Consider the following 18,212-nt stretch of genomic DNA (forward strand, 5'->3'; position numbering starts at 1 on the left):
AAGCAACCCATTAACACATCTGACATAATTTCCTGCATGCCAATTCAAAGGTGGAGCTCACATTTTTTATAAAGAAGAATGATATCCTATGCCAATTCAAGCACCCACCAAGAAACCCAATCGTGTTATCGTCAAGCCACTCACAAGTGCATGCTACTGTTAGCAAGTCAAGAAGGGAAAAGGAAATGGGTGGTGGCGACAAAATGGTGCTTCCAATCACCATCTAAAAGGAAATGGGTGCACTAGTCACCATCTAAAAGGAAATGGGTGCACTAGTCACCATCTAAAAAGAAATGGGTGCATCAGGCGCCATCTAAAAGGGAAAAAAAAAAGGGAAGTAATTCATCTTAGTCAGATATACATTTTATTTGTATTTAGCACAACATACTGAATAAAATAAAGCATGTCCATTGATATCACTAAGAACTTACAAGTGCGTATAAAAAAATAAAAATAAAATAAAATAAAATAAAATAATAAAAAAAAGAATAGCGAAGGAGAAAAAACAAAGACTTCACAAAGGTTGCTCACGTGAAGCCTCAACACTCGGCTGAACCCTAGAAGAAGAAGGCACTAAAGATTGATCATATGGCACCTCAATGCTTGGTCGAATACCAGAAAGCGAAGGCAAAAGGTGCCTCTGGAAGAAAGCCACAAACTTCTGATGGTTACTTTGAATCCGACCTTCAGATGCCTGTAGATGATCAAGCTTTCTCTTCATGCTCATCAAATAATCATTTGCAAGCATGCGCAACTCTCGATTCTCGCGCTTGAGACGTTTGATCTCTCATCCAAGGCTTTCCACCTCGGCCGTCAATGATTCAACTTGGCGAGTTCAAGCAAGTAGGCGCTAGCCCATGTTGGACACAGAGCCAGTATATTTAACACTAAGTGCCTGGGAGTCTTGAACAGCCAACTCATCAGACCGCCTTGAAAGCAACCTATTATCTCTAGGAGTGATAAGGTTCCTAGCTACAACCGTAGCCATTGTTGCATCCCTCTTCACATAGTCTTCAACTGTAAGAGGGCCATTAGAAGAAAAGAAGGACGGGCGCCATATATTACCCTGACGCTGCGCACTTGTATCACTCCCGAGACTCAAATCTAAGCAAATGTTAGACGGGTATGCCATTTTCAAAAATGGTAAAAGAAAAGGGTTGGAGGGAGTAAATCTCAAAAATACAACAAAGACAATTTTCAAGGGTGGGCAATCTTCAAAGTGTGCATGTGGAATACGATTGACACCACCTTAAAAGGAAAGGCAACACAACCACTTGTTCAAAAAATCAAAGAGATACCACTCTTCGAATTTCAAAAGCCGAATTTTCCTGCATAAAGAACGTCAACACTTTTCAGACGCGATCTCAGCTTTCGGCTATCACGTGCAACTTTGTCAAATATGACTGACAGAGTTGAAAACGTGTGAAGTTCATTATTCCAACTACCACACTTTTGGCCGACAAGCGTGGGTGACAAGGCCACATCCGCACTACCACTTGCTATTGGGAAATTACTATATAGTTCGACCTCCATCCTCTATGGCAAGGCACACATCCAAAATGCCTGACTCTTCTTCCTCACTAAATTCATCTGCAACCAAACTCTTCAACATACTCAGTTTTCTTCCTCCCTGGAAACACCTCTTCAACCAAGTCACACCAGAGCAAAAGTATCTCATATCACTAGGGTTGAAAGTAAGAGTATCTCATAGCACGCTTCCTCCCTATCCTTTTCTTTGTCCTCGTTCTTCTCTGCAGGGCAAGGAGAAAGAGAGCGATCAGTCGGCACTTTGAATCAGCCTTCCAATTTGGAACCGACTACCTAGAATCCCTTCCTTGATTGGTCACCTAGCACTGCTCTCCAGTACTCATCTTCAACTGTTGATGCACTGCCGAAGAAGATACCAGATGCCTGGAGAACAGATGAGGCAAGTGAAAATGATGCATCGAAGCATGTGGAGACAAGCAACAAATACATGTGCAGATCATCCGCTACTTGTTCAAAAGCAAAAGTATCTCATATCATCAGGGTCGAAAGCAAAGGTATCTTATATCATGCTTTTCCCTTGTCATTTCCTTTGCCCATGCTCTTTCCTGCAAAATAAAGAGAAAGAAAGCAATCAGTCGGAAACTGAAATTAAACTTTCGATCGGGAACTGATTACCCAGAACCTTTGCCTGGTTACTTACCTAGCACTGCTCTCGAGTGCTCATCTTCAGCTGCCGACGGGTCTCGAACTTCCTCAGCCAATATTTCAGGACAATTGATATGATGTTGGCTCTTTACATTAAAGCTGCCAAGCATGGATAAGTCGCTGAGAAGTGATGCTCTGAATGACCATTTAAAGGAAAAAGGTTGCGCACCACTTCTGCTACGCAAAAGAAACAAGCAGAGAAGAATGCAAAACGATGAGCTGGGACAAATCATTATAGCAGGACACCCTTCTTGGCAAAACTGCATAATCTAAACGAAGGAGTCTAAGTCAAATCCAAGCCTGCCATTGTTGATATAATCAAAGAGCTCGATAAGCTTCAACAACCTTTCGTTGGCACTGTCGCTGAAGAGCAAAGTCTCGACAACCCTTGAAGATCATATCGTTCACCAAACTGCTCAGGGTTCATATAAAAATACTGCGAACTTCCTTGATCTTTTAAAGCAAATTCTTTGGAACATCTGACCTTATCCCCTGACCTACTTCAATATGAATTGGAAAGATTGAACAAAGAAACAGGCCATCACCTCCGCCTCGTGCCTACCTGCCAGGTGTTCAAACCCTAAAAACTACTCAAGATCAAGCCCTAACAGCCCTTAAAGAAATCACAAGTCTGATTCAAGATCAAGTGTCCACCACTCTTGAATCAAATCCAGTTCAAGTTTAAGTATGTGGAAAGTCCTTTGGAGGAAACCAGAAAACCCTCCAACCTAGTTTAAGATCAAAGCTGTGGAATGTCAACAAGTGCAACAAAATACGTGCCGATTCATCCATTACCAAAGCCAAAGATCATCTTCCACATGAAGCTCCTTGTGGTCTAAATTTCATCCAAGATCAAGCCTCAATGGCCCTTGAAGAAATTTCAAACAAAATTCAAGAACAAGCCTCAACGGCACTTGAAGAAACTCCTAGCCCAATTCAAGATTAAGCCTCAACGGCCCTTGGATCGACATCTACATTAAGGGACTTCAAAATGCATCTTCTACACATGACAAGCACATGTATACAACGCCCCTTGAAGTGGGGGCATTTGTAGATATTGAAATTTCGGTGAAATAAATATTGACAATTGTATTAAAATTACAACCTCCATTCATTTCACCTACATCATACATTCATTTCACATACATCATACACTCACCTTACCTACAATGTCCACTCAATTCACCTACAACAATCCATCCAATCCACCTACAACATCCACCAAAACAAAAGGATGGTGGTAATTCATTCTCAAAGCCTATAAATAGGCCTCTCCATCAAAATCATAGAGGACGAAATTGACATACATTTTCTCTACTCTCAAGCAAATCCCGAAGGATCAAGAAAGCCCTCTTCGTTCTTCGTGCAATCCTCCTTCAAGATCAAGCCCCAACAGCCCTTGAAGAACTTCCACCAATTCAAGATCAAGCCCCGAAGACTCTTAAAGAAAGTGTTCATCATTCATCAATCGTCCAGGATCAAGCCCCGATGGCCCTTGGATCAACACACAATCCACAAATTTACACATTACGAAGATCGAATCAGAGGCTAAATTTGTAGAAGAGATTGTAACCCTTAAATCATTAATACAAATATTATTTTGTACACGTGTTCTTGTCTCATTCATCACAGGAATTCCCATGTTTACACTAACACTTTGGTAATTATGAAAGGGCCCTCCCAAGTGGGACTCCACTTCCCAAAACCACTCATGTGAGCTCCTAAGGGTAGAACTGCCTTTCATACCAATTCTTCTTCTTTAAAGGTCTTTAGTCTTACTCTCTTATTGTAGGATAGGGCAATAGCTTCTTTCCCTTTATTGATTTTGTTTAAAGCATCAATTTCATGTGAATTCATCACTATGTAGGCCAAACTGGTTCTGAAGCCTTACATAACTCATATTGATCTCTATAGGGAGCACTTCATCTTGTCCGAATGTCAATGCATAAGGAGCGGTCCTAGTCCCTGCTCTTTTTGAGGTTTTGTAAGCCGATATTTCCTAACTTCTTATGCCACCTTTCTGGGTTATCTGCCACCATTCTTTTAATGATATTCACCAATATCTTGTTGCTAGCTTCTATTTGACCATTAGATTAGGGATAATAAGGGCTAGACTAGATCATCTTTATCTTGAACTTAGATGCAAACTCCTCCACTTTTTTTGAGATAAATGATGGCCATCTATCTGTAACAATTGTTTCAGGTACCCCATATATGTGCAGAATTTTGGTTTCAACGAACTTATTCACAGTAGCTTAATTAATATTCCTCACAGCTAAAGCCTCAACCCACTTAGTAAAGTAATTAGTTGCCATAATTATGAAAGTGTGTCATCTGCTGGAAGCTGTGTATATTTGCCAGATAAAGTCCATTGTCCATCCTCTGAAGGGCCATGGCTTTACTACTGGATTTAAGGTACTGATGGTGTGTGTTGGAGAGGTCCATGCCTTTGACACTCTTCACACCCTTTAACATAAGTTTTACAATCTTTTTCTATACTAGGCTAGAAATAGCCATATCTTTTCAGCAACCATCTCATATTTGTCCCTGCTTGTCTGCTCCATAAATGCCTTCATGCACCTCAGCCATCACCCTTATTGATTCTTCCAAACCTAAGCATTTCAACAAAAGTCTATCTGGAGTCTTCTTCAACAAAGTTTTGTCCTACATAACAAACTTAGTTGCCTATCGTCTGATCTTCTTACTTGTGGGAAGAGAAAGGTCTTTTAAGCATTGAATGATAGATGTTCTTCAGTCATTCGTCTCAGGTTCTTTATTCATTACATATAAGCTAAATCCCATCTCAAAGATAAAAGGGAGATTTCTTCCTTGTATTGCACCTTCATTTCAAGCCCTCCCTCTTGAACATGTGCTCCAAAAGTCCTCTATGCCATTTCATTGGCAATCAAATTTGCTTCTCTAGGGATATGGTTGATTGTTACTTCATTACCCCAATACTCTAATAATTGAGTAACTGGCAGGTAATACCCTACCATTGTGATATGTCTGCACTTGTACTCTCCATTTAACTAATTAACCACCAGCTCAGGATCACCATATACTTCTACTTCAGTTGCCCCCAACTCTATTAGAATCTCCAAGCCAATAATCAGTGTCTTATACTTTGCCTTGTTGTTGGTAGTATCCTTGTAATCCAGGAGAAATGAGTAGCAATGCTGGATTCCCTCTAGATCAATGATGACAATTCTAGCTTCTACAACATGTTGTGTGCAAGATCCATCGAAATGTAACCTCTAAGGGGCAATCCATAAACTGGTTATTCTTTTTACTTCTTGCTGGATCCATTCCTCCTTGCCTGAATAAGCCTTACTAGGTGGGATCCAAAGGTTAGCTACTTCCAAAGTACCAAGGATGTTGACAAGTTCTTCCTTGGATTCTTGGTGCTCTCAGCTAGGAATTTTGCGATTTCTTGTCCTTTTACTGCCCTCTGAAGTACATACTGAAAACTGAACTCTGATAGTGCTAAGATCCATTTCTTAATTCTTCATGTTAGCATTGGTTTAGACAGCATGTACTTGATCACATTAGTTTTAGCAATTATATAGATATGGAAAGGCAACATGTAATGCCTCAATTTGCAGGAAGTACAAAACTAAGCATAGCCTCTTAACTGGGGTATATCTTGTTTCTACCTCAGTAAGGACCCTACTGAGGTAATATATTGCCTATTCCTTTCCCTCTTCATTATTCTGAGCCAATAAACTCCCTATTGATTTCTCGGATGTTGAGATGTAGAGCTTTAAAAGCTTCCCCCTCTGGGGAGGCATGAGCACTGGTGGAGAGGCTAGACAAGTCTTTACTTTGTTAAAGGCTTCTTAGTGTTGAGGACCGCACTCAAACTTGTCTTGATTCTTCAACCTCAACAAAGGAGTCAATGGTTGGATCTTGCCTATAAGATTAGTAATGAATCTCCTCAAAAAGTTAATCTTCCTTAGTAGCCTCTATAATTGCACTTTTTTGGTGGGGGAAGGTGATTCCATTATAGCCTGAGCTTTATTCTTGTCTATCTCCACACTCTCTGATGGACCAGGAACCCCAGAAAGTTGCCCGATCTTACCCCAAAGGCACACTTTCTAGGATTCATCTTTAACTTGTGGGTTCTCATTCTTAGTAAGGCTTGTTTAAGGTCTTCCAAGTGTTGATCTGCAATTTCGGACTTCACCACGATGTCATTAATGTATACCTCCATGCTATGCCCGATTAAATCATGAAAAATAGCATTCATTGCCCTTTGATAGGTAGCACCAACATTTTTCAGCCCGAAAGGCATGACAACATATTCATACGCTCCTATGTGTCCTGGGCATTTGAATGATGTTTTATGTATATCCTCCTTAGCCATTTTTATCTGATTATATCCAGCATTTTCATTTATGAAAGATAATACTTTGTGTTTTGCAACTGAATCGATGGATAGGTCAACCATAGGTACAGGGTATTCATCCTTGAGAGTTGTTTCGTTAATGTTTCTATAACCGACACAACATCTAATGGCATTAGTTACAACTTTTAATACAGGTACAATGTTGGCCAACCACTCTATGTATTTTGCATGTTTTATAAAGCCTGCCTTTTTGCCTCTCAATTTCTTCTTTGACTTTTTCTTTTATCTCATTCGACATCCTTCTTGGTGCTTGCTTCATGAGTTTATATCCCCACTTAATAGGAATTATGTGCTCCACTAAACCGGAGTCTAATCCAGGCATTTATGTGTAATGCAATGCAAAACAATCTTTGAATTCGTGCAAAAGATCAACTATCTTTGCCTGATGTCCAACTTCTAGTAGGCCACTGAGCTGTATTGGCCTTGGGTCCCCTCAGTTCCCAAATTAATGGTTTCTAAAGGGTCTTGAACTTCATGTGCTAGTTTATCAGGTTTTGTAGACAAAAACTCTATTGACTTTAGAGCCTCAGGCTCATCCTCTGGCCAATCTAAGTCATGTATACATTCTGCCATATAAATGGCTGCTTTCATTTCTTCCTCCAAAATTTCCTTCCCTTGGTCATCTTTGGTTCCTGAAGTTCATTCTCCCTACTCTACCATTTCTATGGCTAAGCTTTCCTTGATCTCTCTTCATTCTCTCCCATGTAAGGTCTGTCGCATTTCCCTAAGTGAAATAAAGTCCTTGTTCTAAGAGCTTTTCGGCCGTCACCTTGGTAGGGCGGCCATTTTGATCAACACCTAGACATTGCAGGATCCCAACATTAGGATTGTAGAAAATGCTTCAGCAATATTAGCTTTAGGTGGTTTGCTAAGGCTAAACTTAGCCTGTTGAACACCATCTTGTCAGAATAAACCCTCTCGGGCTCTTTTCGTGTAGGGTCGGGCAAGTCTGCTAAACTTGATCCCTTTTTACTAACCTCCTCAATGTTCACAAGTGCCATCATTGGTTTTTGTGCCAAATAATCATCTTCCACCACTGCTGGTTGATTTGGTTCTACACAGAACATGGATGACAAGACATAGGTCATGTTGACATGAAAGTTGCTAGGCCAAGGTATTCCTTCCTTCTTTTCTCTAATCTGGCACAAAAATTGATCTATCCATGCCTGGGCATCCTTAGTTAACATTAACTTGGGCACCTCCTCTTCTCCCCTTACATTGAAATCATGCATATGCCTTCAAGTTCTAAAGGGAATATCCTTATGTGGTGGTGGAGGTATCCTTTTTTCAAGAGAAATGGTTCCAAAACAAATATTCTCTGGATTCCAACATGGTGTAGACACCATCACCATGTTCTCTTTGATTCTTCTTAATATTTTGTACTTTCCTAGATGAGGGTTTGAAGGAACATGATCTCATTTTCCTTCAACCTTGCTATTAGCTTTCTCTACTTCTCTCTTACTTCTCCAACTAGGTTGTCTCTCTCTTCCTTGAGTAAACTTCTCGAACATCACATTTTCAAAAGCTTCTGAAATAGCAGGAATTTTTAGTGAGTTCATATGAGCTTTGTGTTGCCTCTGAACCTTTCTTCTCATGGATGCCCCCATTTGTCTAATAGGTTTTCAATCTTTGCCCACTATATACCACTTTCGGCCCAGTCGGGCTGAGTTTCCCTTTGTGACTGGTGGTAATTGGCTTATGGTTCTTTCTCGCTTTCCTTGTCTCATGCTACTGTGGTTTGTTAGCTGGGGAGTCTTAATATCCATCCAACATGGGAACCTCACATCTTCTACTTCTTCAGAGGCTTCAAAGTCTTTAAACACCTTAGCTAGACCCTTAGGCTCTAAATCTCCTCCCAACCTTTGGAACACATTCTTAGTAGTCTCCTTGCTTGTTTTAGCAGCTTGAAGAACACTTCTACGGACGTCATGTTTTTCCATCTCTCTCCTTCTAAACAACTCTTGGTCAATGATGGCACCTAATGTTGGTACCTCAAGTTCACACTCACACTAACATTTGCTACACAGAGCTACTCCTTTTACCACAGTTGCTTGGGGCCTGTTGGGTAACCTTCTGACTCCTTCTCTAGGCCTGCCTGCTTGCCTTCTTTCTCCTATGTCATCCATGATAGCCCTTCCTTTCCCTCTCTCAACCCAATTAAGTTTTATCATGTTGATTGGGGCTTCAGGGAATGGATATGTGTCAACAATCATGTTGACCTAGGGTTTCTCTAGCAATAATTTCCCTTTGACTATAAAGTCTTGGATCCAATCTCTGAATTGCACACAATTAGCAATGGAGTGATTGAAGGTATAATGGACCTTGCAATACTTCTTTCCTCTAAGTTCTTCAGGTTTAGGCATTTTCTTGGTGCTGTCGGGTAAGATTACTCGAGCCTTTACTAGTTCTTCATAGATATTTGCGGCCTTGATTAAATCAAAAGAATATGACTGATACCTTGGAGGTTTCACGGGTACAAAGCCTCCATCATTCATTACTATCTTATGGTCTTTGATGGATTGAACCAATCCCTTCACCATTAAAGGTTTGAAAGGAGTGGTCATCTCTGTAGCACATAACTCGATCCCCTCTCCCAGACTGTTATCACTTTCTCCAAGCTCTAGGCCTTCAAACTCCAGCTGATGATAAGTTGAAAAGAACAAATCTAACATGGACAAAAGCCGTGCGGCATAACATCTAAGAAACCCACTTTACAAAAATTAGGCCAAATCTCTTGTCAAAGCCACACATCCCAAAACTACATAAACCATAAACAAATTCAAAACCCTAAATCATGAGTAAAACTTCCATCACCTGAATGAGAGCGGCCATCAGACCACCAACATTAAGTCCAGAAACAATTGTAAAACAAGAGGCATATCTTGATTAGGCGCGATCTCCAACGGCCCAAATTCATAAGCAGAGTGACATTAGATTTCAAAAAAAAAAAATTGATTAAATTCTAAGGAAAACTAATGATAAGGGCTCCAAAACTTTAAATCTTAACCAAAAACCACATTATAATTTTATTTAATGGTTAGGACAAAGCCCAACATTAAATGAGTCCAAGAAAGATTGGCCCAAGCACGAATTTCTAATTTAACCCTTAACGGCAAACGTTGCTCCGTTTATTTAGTTTGTTTCATTCCAGATGAAGAGAGAAAGCCTTTGTACAGTTTCTACAAGATTTTATGGATCTGATATTAATTTTCTCTCAGCTATTTTCTCATTTCATGAACCAGTCACTGATCTTTTTCTCTATTAAATCAACAAGATCCCATATGACTTGATTCCATGATTCTCCCATTCATCAGGTAATTTTCCATATCAAGATCCACCTCTTCCTCCGTCATGGGAAGCGAAGCCCAAGCTTTGGGTATGCATTTATTAAACCCAGTCACTGATGACATTTATTATATAATGTCGACAACGACAGTGACGCCACCCTTTCAATCCATGATGGGGTCAAGGCCGAGGAGAAGTTCGAGATGTCCGGGACGGTCCCCGACCTGCCATTAGAGGTACCACAATTATGCTATATTATTTAGATTTGAGCTTTTTGGGATCTTGGATTTTTCAGTGATGATTTAATGTCTCCTTCAGAGGAAGAGTCTGAGCTTGATGTTTTTGAAAGGTATTAGGATCTTTTAACCGCCTTGAATGATGATGTAGACTTTAGGAAGAGGTGCAAGAAACAGAGTCCTCCTCCTCTTCTGTTTGTGATTCTTCTTTACTTCCTGTTCAAATTCAAAACTCTAAAATTGTTGATTTTCCTGGAAATAACTCCCAAACACATGACAATTGTAAGTATTTTATTTTATTTATGCCCTTGTTTCGGTGTTTTTGTTTGGTGTAGTCCTTGAGGATCAAATCATGGGCCTTCATAGGTGATTCGATTTCGCATAACCTTGTGCAGTCATTGCTTTGTATTCTCTCTCTGGTACACTTGAAAGTAATCAAATTTACTACTAACTAGCTTATGTTTACTGAATCTATATGCTTTAGATCTACTAAACTCTATTAATTTTATTTTGCATTTCCAATTAACCACGATAATGTCTGACGATTTGGCGAAATTTATCGAATAGTATCTGGAGAGATCAACCCATTATTCTTTTCTCCGTCTACGTTGGTTGTAGTCACTCAGGTGTGGACTCTACTGATAGCCAAAATATGCTTACAAATTCCATATGACCATTTCATAACAAGTTTTCTCTTTACACTCCTGCATTCTCTTTACATTCCAGAAGCTGGAGCTACTGGGCTTGGAGGGCAAATGACAAAAGAGGAGGTCAAGAGCTTGAACAAACGGTCAGAGCTATTTCTTCATGCTTTTGCTTTTCAATTTGTTAGGTGCTTCATTTGGCACCTCCTTTTTAATATGAGGAATGAGTTTTTATTATCTAATTATCTCTGAAAATTTCTTTTAATTACTTTTCTAGTACATATACATCTTAAATAGTTTATCACAATCATCCAATTTCCATATGGTTTGACCTCTTTTCATTGTTGATGTGGGATTCTATCTTTGTAGGTGAAGACTGGGTAATAGGCTGCTATTTTCCTTTTTTTGTTTCAGAGTTTTTATTTGGATAGTTAACAGTGTTATATTGAATCAATTGAGGGACAAGTGTAAATTTTGAGGGAAGCCAATGAGAGGCCACATATGATTTTCGGTGCAGAAGATCTGCACTCCTGATTTTTACTTAACTGATTAGCTTAGTTAATTTTGGATTATTGTGTTGGAAATTGTGATGTGTTCAAATTAAAAGTTAGGAAATTGTGATTACTTTAGTTAATTGCTTTGATTTTTACCAAAGCAAACTGAACTATTTATCAAACTAAACCATATTTTTTTACCAAAGCAAACTGAACTATTTATCAAACTAAACTATTTATCAAATTGAACTAGAAAACCACACTTTATTACCAAAGCAAACTGAACTATCTATCAAACTAAACTAGAAAACCACACTTTTTTACCAAAGCAAACTGAACTATTTATCAAAGTGAACTAGAAAACCATAGTTTTTTACCAAAGCAAACTGAACTATTTATCAAACTAATCCACACTTGTTTATCAAAGCAAACTGAACTATTTATCAAACTGAACTAGAAAACCACACTTTTTTACCAAAGCAAACTGAACTATTTATCAAACTAAACTATTTATCAAAGTGAACTAGAAAACCACATTTTTTTACCAAAACAAACTGAACTATTTATCAAACTAAACCACATTTTTTTATCAAAGCAAACTAAACTATTTATCAAAGTGAACTAGAAAACCACACTTTTTTACCAAAACAAACTGAACTATTTATCAAACTAAACTATTTATCAAAGTGAACTAGAAAACCACATTTTTTTTACCAAAGCAAACTGAACTATTTATCAAACTAAACCACACTTTTTTATCAAAGCAAACTAAACTATTTATCAAAGTGAACTAGAAAACCACACTTTTTTACCAAAGCAAACTGAACTATTTATCAAACTAAACTAAAAAACCACACTTTTTTTTACCAAAACAAACTGAACTATTTATCAAACTAAACCACACTTTTTTACCAAAACAAACTGAACTATTTATCAAAATGAACTAGAAAACCACACTTTTTTACCAAAGTAAACTGAACTATTTATCAAACTAAACCACACTTTTTTACCAAAGCAAACTGAACTATTTATCGAACTAGTAGTATCACTAGTTCGTAAACTAAATACTGACTATTTTTAAAACCGAACACTAATACTATCACTATTTCGTAAACTAAACACTGACTATTTATCAAACGAACAATAGTACTATCACTGTTTCGTAAACTAAACACTGACTATTTCTCAAACAGAACACTAATACTTTCACTGTTTCGTAAACTAAACATTGACTATTTCTTAAACGGAACACTAGTACTATTATTGTTTCGTAAACTAAACACTGACTATTTATCAAACGAACATTAGTACTATCACTGTTTCGTAAACTAAACAGTAACTATTTATCAAACGAACATTAGTACTATCATTATTTCGTAAACTAAACATTGATTATTTATTAAACGGAACACTATTACTATCACTGTTTCGTAAACTAAACACTAACTATTTCTTAAACGGAACACTAGTACTATCACTGTTTCGTAAACTAAACAGTGACTATTTATCAAACGAACAATAGTACTATCACTGTTTCGTAAACTAAACACTGATTATTTCTCAAACGGAACACTAGTACTATCACTGTTTCATAAACTAAACATTGATTATTCACTGTTTCGTAAACTAAACATTGATTATTTCTCAAACAGAACACTAGTATTATCACTGTTTCGTAAACTAAACACTGATTATTTCTCAAACGGAACACTATACACACACATGAGTTCAATTTTATAATGAGATAGATCCAAGGCAATTGCATGAGACTTCTAAACATAATTCAGACCAAACATAATCATAAACTAGTTTCCAAAAAAAAAAAAAAACATAATCATAAACATTGATGTGAGTTATAAACATTACTAAGTTTATGGATCACAAACATGCAAACATTAATTTGAAATAAGTAATTAACAAGAAAATGAGATTAGTACCTCTCATCAGCTTATGGGTCCCAAATACGTCATCCAATCAAAGCCTGAAAGCTTATGTCTAAACAAATATTAACTCAATTTAAACAGTTGGTACAACATAATTACTCCATATGGAACGTAATAGATTTCTTTTATAAAATTTTGGTGTTTTGTTATGATCTTAGATATGAATTTGAGTACAAAAAGCATCCAAGGGATGTTTTTTAGATTTCCTCTATCTAATTTTAACAAAAACACAAAGCGTCTATTCGATCGTTTATTTACAGTGCATTAATTTACTGGAGCATACCAATGAAAAGTTTGTTTCATGATAACAAAAGCTAAAAAATTTGCTGAAGAGATGGCATTGTACTTCACATTTGGTGCGACACATATACATGCTGCTTATATTTGTTGAAAGCAAGATTTTCAAAGATTTTGCTTTCAAATTGGTGGGGCTTTGACATGTGGATTTGCAGCATGTATACTAATGGCTTTCGTATCCTCCATCATCACTTTCGTGTTTACTGGGTAAGGTAGTGGCATTAACTGACGGAATGGGGCTTCCGTCAGGGGTAGCGCCTGTAAAAAAAAAGTTTGGTTTTGCACATGGGCTTGTTTTTTCGTTAGATTATTTAGTTTTTGTCCTTTTTGATTAAATTTCAAGTCCTTATTATTAAAATTTAAGCCCTTTTTATTAAATAATAGTTTATGATGGTTTTTCATTAAATAAAAGTTAGTCCAAACCTTTTTCATTAAAACTCCCTAAATTCTAAGGTAGAATATGGAAGAATGACTGGATTGAAAAAGGAACAAAAAATAAGTTAGGGAATATCATATCCTATCAATTCATCGTACATCGTACGATCAGAAATTATTTTAAATTATTTTATTTAAAATTAAACACAAACTATACCTAACGAAAACTAGCCTCACAATGTACGATGAATGGATAGGATGTGAGAATCATATGGATCCTTAGGATATGAAATCTCCGATCCTCATCCGTTACGAGGAGCTTCAATCTAGTCACCAAAAAGAAAGTAAGAAACTATTATTTACCACAAAAATATTAGAAAAATGAAAAGAAGGTGAGGAGGAAGAGTAGAGGTGCTTCTCCTTTTCTCGCTTCTCCTATAGAAGACTTGCTCTTGGATCCCTAGGAGGCCAGAGTTTCAGTTGGACGCTCTATTAGGTTTGTGTACGTAGCTTTTTAATATAAATATTATATATATGTGCATAAGAGTGATTTTAGTTTTCCGCTCATTCGTTTATAAAGAAAAAAAATTAGGTTACAATAACCGTGCATTTATAGTTCAGTTTGATAAATTAATCGGACGGTCATAGGTTATAAAGTTCAAAATCTATGATATCACGTTGTATTGTAGTCACATCCAATTGGCCATAGGTGATAAATAGGAAGAAACATATACATTATCTTTTTTTCTTGTTATTTTGGTTGAGGACTATACCTTCTTCTAACACATTAATGTCTTGACGCACTTAAACCACAAATATTGTAAGCACACCTGATCGATACAATGAATCCAATATAAATATCCGTTCTAAGTTCAGTTGTTTGCTTATAAATAAATTCGAATTTGGGTTAAGTTATATGTCTACCGATAAATAGTTCTTAAAGAAAAGAAAAATCATATATACATTGACAATATTTGTACTCAACTTGAATAAATTTATGGCACGCCTGATCGATACAATGAATCCAGTATTAATATCCGTTCTAAGTTCAGTTGTTTGCTTATAAATAAATTCGAATTTGGGTTAAGTTATATGTCTACCGATAAATAGTTCAAGGAAAGAAAAATCATATATACATTGACAATATTTGTACTCAACTTGAATAAATTTATGGCACGTTTACTAATCTGTAATCAGATTGAGAGGAATTGAATTCAGGAGGAATTGAAATGAGGTGAAATCAGAATCAGATTCCTGTTGAAGTTGTTTACTAAAACTATATAGAATCAGAGTGCAAATGATGCATATTCTATATTAGTTGTTTATCAATTCACATGAATCCGAATCAAAACTAGTTTGATAACTAAAATATCCTTGTACAAAATATATATAAATTTTATTTAAATAATTAATAATACAATTCTTTTGTATATAAAAAACTAATACAATTATTTATATACCACAAGAAATCAGTCCTCAATATCTAGGGAATACATGAGAGTGGTATTACAGTACCAAAACACCAAACTTTCATAGACCACAAGAAATCAGTCCTCAATATCAACGTCTGAAAGTTTGATCTTGAAGTTTCCTAATATAACACGCAACGTCAGTATCTGATCTTATTGCAACTAACCCAGATAATGTAGACGTGTCGCACATGAGAGACAATTTGAGATCATGAACTCATATATGATAGCAACATAAACAGATGAGGCAATAACTAACCCGTAGGCAGTAAACCATTGGAGAGCACTGTGGTAGAATAGAAAAACCTGTGAAACACGAATAGAAATTCAGCTTTCATCATGGAAGTATATCATTGAGGCACAACAAAATCCGAGTCATATGTAACTTTTCTTTTTCCACTTTTAAAGTTTTAAGTTATAAATAAGAAGAATTATATTTGTATCTTCATTGGTAATAAGCCAAAACAACAATGAAACAATTAAATCAGTTTTATCAATTGTGTCATATATTATAATTTAATAATTTGTATAGCAAGAAATACATGGACTACAGCTATAAATTTTATTTTAAAGTAATATTGAGGTAAATTATCCTGTAGCTTTGCCCATATGAAAAGCTCCCATCAACCCACCTCATAAGGCTCCAAACGGGGTTCTATTTGATTGATGGATCTTTGCCCCATGGGGAGGCTGCAAATACCACTGTGCAACAATGCCTGGGGTGCTAAACTTATCCAGAAAATATGGTTCTTGGATGGCACACCAACTTGTCAGCCTACATATTTACTATCAATTTATTGCATATGAGAAGCATATAGTTAAGTGGATTATCTTCCATGCCTACCAATGAACTCATAAACATATTAAGGTTGACAAAAGTCTTACTTTTTGCAAGTCTTAGGTTTAAACGTATTGCAAGTCTTAGGTTTAAACGTATTGCAAGTCTTAGGTTTAAACTATGAGTACTTGATACATATTTCTTTCCAACAAAGATTTGGTACACCACTGCAGATTTAATATTTTGATCCATAACCAACCACAACCTCAAATTAGAAATTTCCGAGATAAAGAAGTAAAAGTACATTCTTAGGGTAACATAAACAGGATGCATAAAATTGAAATATCACTTACTTTCCAGCATCTATAAGTATGTTATAATTCCTCGCACATCTTTAAAGGATTTGTCAGGCAGCTGACTCGGGGAATTCCTTCACTAGTACCAGTACCTATAAATATGATTCCTGATTGCTCACAAGGTGAGCCAGCACCCGTAGTTGCAGAATCTGTGGTTCATTACAAAGTCAGTACACAACAGCTTAAAGCTCGTACAATCCACAAACGGAGAACATTTAAATTTGTCTATATGGTAACAACAAAGCCCACCAACATCATATATTCATCACCATGCCAAAAGCCAAGCTACCATCTTATAAATTAGAACTGTTGTTTGGAGTAAGCATATTTAAAACCAAAATTATAACCCAGTTAATCAAATTTGAACAATTTGATTCCATCATCCATTGAATTCAATGCAAATCAATGTATATATCACAACTTCATTCATATTTCAAACACAAGCTGCACAACTCAGTCCCTTATCTCTTATTAAGCAATACAAGTAAAATTTGGCGCCTAAAATCAATGCATAAAAACCATACATACCTTCAAAACAAGAACACCGAACATGTACCGATTCAACGGTTCAAAGGGTATTAGTATATCCACGGAATGCACAAAACCCAGAAATAAGAAATGCAAAATATTGTAATCGGAGCAAGATAAATAACAAATCAGGGATGACGGAGCTTACATGATTGGAGGTAAGAGTTGAAAATTCGTCTGAAGGGAGAAAACCCATTTGCCGGAGCTGTGATTGGAGGGCTGTGGAGTGAGAGTTGGCGTTTGTACGTAGCAAAGTAGCTCAGAGAAGGAGAAGGCCGAATAGTGCTTAATCCAATAGTTTAACGGGTGTTGACGTTGATGTTTCGGCTGGAATCTGAAACTTGAAGGCGCTGGGTGCTGTGTTACCGGGGACGAGGGAAGGAGATTGCTTGCACTCAAAATATACCTATTTTTACTTATTTGGGTAATTTGGGTAAAATATGGCATTTGGAGGATTAATATGCAAGAAAGCTAACTTGGAAAGATATTTGGTGGTAAGTGGATGGGTTTGACACTATAATATTGTTCTTCCAATTTGTTTTGGTGGTGGAGATTTGTCAAGCATTGTTTAATCAAGATACATGCATGTTTGGCAAGTAGATGGAAAGGCATCAGCAAGCTTTCGGGCAAGGAACATGTGAAAGAAGCCAACTTGCTTCTTTTAAATGTTAGTTTATTACAAGTGGGAAAACATGTGCTAAAAACATGTGGTGGAGATGCAAATCCCCTTTTAATATTGTTTCTACATGCAAGTTGGCAAAAGGAAATGCAAGCAGCTGCCCAAGCTTCTTTCGGGCAGGTACAAAACCTCAGCAGGAGGGTTTCCTCCAGACCTCTATAAAAAGGGGCAGATGCACAAGGATTATGGACACTCAAACAAACAAACAAAAGCACAAACTCTGCTCAAACCAGATTTGCCAAAAGCCTTCTTTTATCTAGTTTATTAGCTATGCTGCTCACTTGCGGTATCGATCTCATTTGTAGCTTTTATGTACTCATTTCCAGCCATATAAATTACAAGCAATCTGCAATTTTAGTCACTTTCCTCTGTCATTTATATTTCCAAACAACCTTGTCATTTACATATTGTTCTATCTCTCCATATAAGTAAAGTCCTTATTTTTAAGGCAAACAAAGAACCTTAATTTGAGCAACTCCCACTCAAATGGCACAATCTCTTGGTTCGAAGTCAAACTCAGGCGCAACCTC

The 18,212-nt window shown here is 36.9% G+C and overlaps 1 long non-coding RNA gene across 1 annotated transcript; it reads right to left on the reverse strand.

Annotated features, from left to right (window-relative positions):
- Positions 1–15,246: 15,246 nt before the first annotated feature.
- LOC114821218 (uncharacterized) lies at positions 15,247–17,391 on the reverse strand. Its single transcript, XR_003768660.2, has 4 exons — positions 17,152–17,391; positions 16,473–16,624; positions 15,601–15,647; positions 15,247–15,463 (listed from the first exon to the last, which is right to left on the reverse strand). It is a non-coding gene; the product is annotated as an uncharacterized lncRNA (long non-coding RNA).
- Positions 17,392–18,212: the final 821 nt, after the last annotated feature.

This window comes from Malus domestica, chromosome 02 (assembly GCF_042453785.1).
Source record: "Malus domestica chromosome 02, GDT2T_hap1".
NCBI lineage: Eukaryota > Viridiplantae > Streptophyta > Magnoliopsida > Rosales > Rosaceae > Malus > Malus domestica.